The following is a 5,385-nucleotide window of genomic DNA, read 5'->3' as shown; positions in this document are numbered from 1 at the left end:
GTGTGTGTGTGTGTGTGTGTGTGTGTGTGTGTGTGTGTGTGTGTTTTAGAGTCTTGCTCTGTCTCTCAGGCTGCAGTGCAGTGGCATGATCTGAGGTTTCAACAGTTCCTCTCCTCATGGACCAGGGAGCAGGTTCCTTTGGGTCAGATATCCCCATTATATCTATTCCATGCTTCTCGTGTGTGTGTGTGTGTGTGTGTGTGTGTGTGTGTGTTTTAGACAGAGTCTTGCTCTGTCTCTCAGGCTGCAGTGCAGTGGCATGATCTCGGCTCACTGCAACCTCCACCTCCCAGGTTCAAGCGATTCTCCTGCCTCAGCCTCCCGAGTAGCTGGGACTACAGGCGCATGCCACCATGCCTAATTTTTGTGTTTTTAGTAGAGATGGGGTTTCCCCATGTTGGCCAGGTTGGTCTCGAACTCTTGACCTCAAATGATTCGCCCACCTCGGCCTCTCAAAGTGCTGGGATTACAGGCATGAGCCACCGCACCTGGCCCATGCTTCTCTTGTGGACATCAAAACTCAAACATTTTAGCAAGGTCATCACTGGTAGCTGTTAAATAGGAACTTTGTTAAATAAGAGTGGTAAAAAGAAGAAATTATCTCTATCTGCATGAGAGTTACTGCTCCTCAACTCTGTCAGGACTTGGGAAAAGATTCAAGGGTTTGTGACCACTGTCCTCAGTCACCTTGAGTTAGACAAAATAATGGTTCCCAAAAAATGTCCATATCCTAATCCTCAGAACCTAGGAATATGTTGTATTACATACGAAGAAGGAATTAAAGTTGCTGATGAAATTGCTGATGACCTGAAAATAGGAAAATGCTCCTGGGGTTATCTGGATAGGCCCAATGTGATTACAAGGGCTCTTATAAGTGGAGGAGGCAAAAGAAGAGTCAGTGTCAGAGTGATGTGACATGAGAAAGACTGGACTGGCTACTGCTGGCTTTGAAGATGTTAGGGGGCCATGAGCCAAGAAACGCAGGTAACCTCTAGAAGCTGGAAAAGGCAAGAAAATAGATTCTCCCCTAGAGCCTCCAGACAGGAACAGCTGCCACTTGCCAACACCTTAATTTTAGCCCAATAAGGCTCATTTTGGACTTCTGACCTTCAGAACTGTAATTTAATAAATTTGTGTTGTCTTAAGCTGCTGTGTTTGTCGTAATTTGTTACAGCAGTAGAAAACGAATACACACCTCTTCCACTTCTTGCATCTATCATTAATCCCTGGGTACCAGATATAGAAACAAATAGAAAAAGAATCAGTGACTCAGTGGTATTAAGGTGGATCTGTGATCAGGCTGGTAAATGGCATTTTGTCAACATATTCCCAGTGGAACATGACCACCAAACAGATTAAAAAGACTGGTTATCTTCTCAAGCTATGTAATGGGTCATGTCCTGCTACGCACAAGGCAGATGATGACAAGTTTTCCTTGGACTTGAACATTTTAGAGTGACAGGGTTATTTGCAAGTATAGTCCGTTGAAAAGGTCCCTGTGGAAAGGGTAAAGTACTGCAACTCTTTCAAGTAGAGAATCATCAATTCTTTTTAAATGGAAGGTTACAGATCAAATATTTTACTTGTATCTAATCCCTCCATCAGAACTCTTTATGAATAGAGTACAGGAACCTTGCAGCTTAATTATTTCTCCTCCACTCAAGAAAGATTATAACGTTAAGGAGAATAGAAATTGTTTATAGGTGAAGCCGGGGGTGGTGACTCATGCCTGTAAATCCTAGCACTTTGGGAGGCCGAGACAGGCAGATCACTTGAGGTCAAAAGTTCGAGACCGGCCTGGCCAACATGATAAAACCCCATCTCTACTAAAAATACAAATAATAATAATAATAATAATAATAATAATAATAATAATAATAATAAGCCAGGCGTGGTGGCGAGTGCCTGTAATCCTAGCTACTCAGGAGGCTGAGGCAGGAGAATCACTTGAACCTGGAAGGTGGAGGTTGCAGTGAGCTGAGATCCTGCCACTGCACTCCAGCCTGAGTGACAGAGCGAGACTCCATGTCAAAAAATAAAAATAAAAATAAAAATTGTTTCTAGGAACAGTATATGTCAACCCTGCTCTGTACATTTCTCCAAGTTTCTCACATTTTGGTCAACTGCAGCTGAAATTTAGCCAATATGGTGCCTTTTCTAGAATACAAATTATAATAGTGTCGAAAACTAACATAAGGGTTCTATTAACTATAGATATTTGGGCTGTTAATGAAATCTTCAGATTTTACTGTTGATTGGTTTTAACTTGATGGTTTCTTAAAGAAGTTGACCACCAAGTATACTTTGATGCTTATGTACTGTCACACTCTGTCTCAAAAGCATCTCTGCGGGAGTCCTTTTAATCTAATTGTTCCTGCTGAATACCTGGAGAAGTCGTCATTCAACTCCAGTAACCAATGAAGACTCCAAGAGGACTGTGTGTGTGATGTGTGTGGGAACATTTTTGATAGTGTACCTTTTCCCCCAGAAATTATGTTCATTAACAAAGGCTAATTCTCTTGGGGGCAAATATCAAGGTTCTTAAATATGGGTTTTATTACACCTTGTAACTGATTGTTTTCCCCTTGAGAACACATCTGAGGCATCATGAAAGTCAAGAAGAAACTTGTAACTGTTGCTTGAAATACAACCTGTCAAGAATGCGTTTGATCTATGTGGCGAAACCAAATAATATGGTGTATAAATAATAGGTATTCCATTTTTAAATTCATTCCCTTGCTAACCACCAGACTGGCTTTATTTATTCTGGACCCGAGGCTAATGTCAGAACTGTGGTCATTTCAAAAAGCTAACCTCTCCAGATGGAGTTAATGGAATCTCCTTAATTTGGCAAGTGGAGGGCACCAGCACAGTTCTCAGAATATTGACATCTGCCTTCGCTGTTGACATTTGGGATCCAGATTTAGTGCTTCCACCCCCATCTATCTGCGTCTAGCTGATCAAAGAAGCTTTTTTTTCCCCAAAGATGGAAAAGTGGTTGAAATGGCCACTTCCCAAAGTTTAGGTACACTTGGGAAGCATTCTGTCAAGTTACAAGATAAGAAAAGCGGATGGAACTCGAGAGCCTTTTATCTTGATGCTAGAAGTGCGGAGGCTGAAGGCATGAAACCAGCCACCAATGCCATCAGCTGTGGAGGCCCCAGGGGACTGGAAGACCACCTCTCCGGTGAGAGTTCAGTACTTTCTCATGGTCGTTCAGTGACAGCATCACAGCTGGGAGAAGCTTGGGGCGATGCAGGCTGCCTCATACGTTCAGAGACCTTTACAGGCAAAGGAGACCTTAGAAATAATTTCCTTGATGCCAAAGAAGTGAAAAGGTTAGGCCAAGGTCACAAAGTCAGTTGGTAGTGGAGCCTACAATTCAGGGTTCTGACTGGGTTCACCATGTGAGCTTCCCTCCACGTGGTGCGGTTCCTAACTAGCTTTCAAGTCAAACGTGGAGCCTTTGGCAACTCCAAGGCTTTGCCCTGCTCTGTACGGTACAGAGTCACATCCTTCTGAAGTGCTGGGGCCACAGCTGGGCAGAGCCAGCCAGTGGGCCAGGACAGCTGCTACAATGCCTATATTTTTCCCCATTGAGCTAGAGTTCATAAATAGGAACACACAGCAGCACACTTTTAAGAAACATGACAGTGACATACCAAAGTGCAATTCTGCATCCCTTTATTTATAAACGAGTTGAGAATGGTGTGGTCCATTTGAGAGCCAGAATGGGATAGGAGCAGGGAGGGCAGGGGGCGCGCGGAGTTGGGGGAGGCTGATTCCAGTAGTTTGCGTTATTCAGCACCAGAGCAAATGCTTGGGCATAAGGTCGTGCTTTAACCCAGACGGGTCTTATCTTATATGTACAGCATAGTCTTAAGTATGTATGCTCTACTTATGGCTTTGTCCCTGGACTCATCGCAGTGACACAACAGAAGAAAACTAACAAAGAAGTCTAAGAGAGGAGAAGTTGCAAATGCCTCATGAGCTATTTCTTTTTTAAAAATCTGATGGCCAAGACTAGTGCTGAACGGATGCCTAAGAAACAGGCACATCTCTGCTAGAGACGGGCTCATCTGCTTCAGCTGAGCCAGTGACACCGTCTCGCATCTCTCCCTGGGGTATGACTAGATGCTAAAATAAGTACTGAAGACACGGAGAGAAAATAAATCCGTGCTCTTCCTGTCCCTCCCCCAGGGGGTGAAATCACAGTATCTAGTAGCCTAAGAGCAAAACTCAAATCCCTAAGCTGTGTCTCTTCCACTCAGACCGGGTTAGAAGCCAGGCCAGTGTCTCATGTCCTGCTCCTCTTGAGCCTCGCGTTCCTTTGCCTTGGTAAGGTCCCGACACGTAGAAGCATGCTTGCCGGAAGCAAGTCATTCAGTGTGACTTACGGCACAGCAATTCCACCCTTGTTTCTTACCTGGTGGAGGGGTAACCAGTTCATTTTAGGGTCCCCATAAGCAGCTAATGTAGAAGTGCTGAAATGAAGCAACCAGAGAGGCAGGGACCCCACATCCTGCGTGGGCATTTGCTAACCTTGGTTGTGCGTGAAAGGAACCCTTCCATCTTCACCTGTCAGGGGGTGAGTTAACACTTGAAAGGGAGCAGAAAATCGGCTGGACGCGGTGGCTCATGCCCGTAATCCCAGCACTTTGGGAGGCCGAGGCGGGCGAATCACCTGAGGTCAGGAGTTTGAGACCAGCCTGGCCAACATGGTGAAAACCAGTCTCTACTAAACGTACAAAATTAGCTGGGCATCATGGCAGGCGCCTGTAACGTGGCAGGTGCCTGTAATTCCAGCTACTTGGGAGGCTGAGGCAGAACCCCTTGAACCTGGGAGGTGGAGGTTGTAGCGAGCCGAGATTGCGCCATTGCACTCCAGCCTGAGCAAGAAGAGCAAAACTCTGTCTCAAAAAAAAAAAAGAAAAGAAAGAAGAAGAAAGAAAGGAAGAAAGAGAAAGAAAGAAGAAAGAGAAAGAAAGAAAGAAAGAGAAAGAAAAGAAAAGAAAAGGAAGAAAGCGAGCAGAAAATCACTACCCTCCTGCTCCCCCACAATTTCAGTCCCACTTTCTCCCCTCTTCATAAGCTGCCCTCTTCTGCCGTCCTAAGTTGCTATCCTCTAGCCCTCCTCAGTCTGAAGCTTCCTCACTAGGGCAAAAAGAATCTCTTTCCTTGCTTTGTGTCATTCCTGCTTACCCCTCCAAGCTTGGGGCATATTTCTCATTCCAGCCTCAACTCACTCTTGGCCATTACAGTTGACCAGCTGACCTTAATAAAGTGCAACCCGGCCTCTGCCTGGGAGTAGGGAGGTGGTGTGGGGGTAGGGGCTGGGAGAGACTGAGAGATGGCCAAAAAGTATCAAAAGTTGGGTTGCAGAAT

Source organism: Piliocolobus tephrosceles, chromosome 12 (genome assembly GCF_002776525.5).
Source record: "Piliocolobus tephrosceles isolate RC106 chromosome 12, ASM277652v3, whole genome shotgun sequence".
Taxonomy (NCBI): Eukaryota; Metazoa; Chordata; class Mammalia; order Primates; family Cercopithecidae; genus Piliocolobus; species Piliocolobus tephrosceles.
Note: the sequence above shows the minus strand (reverse complement) of the source record.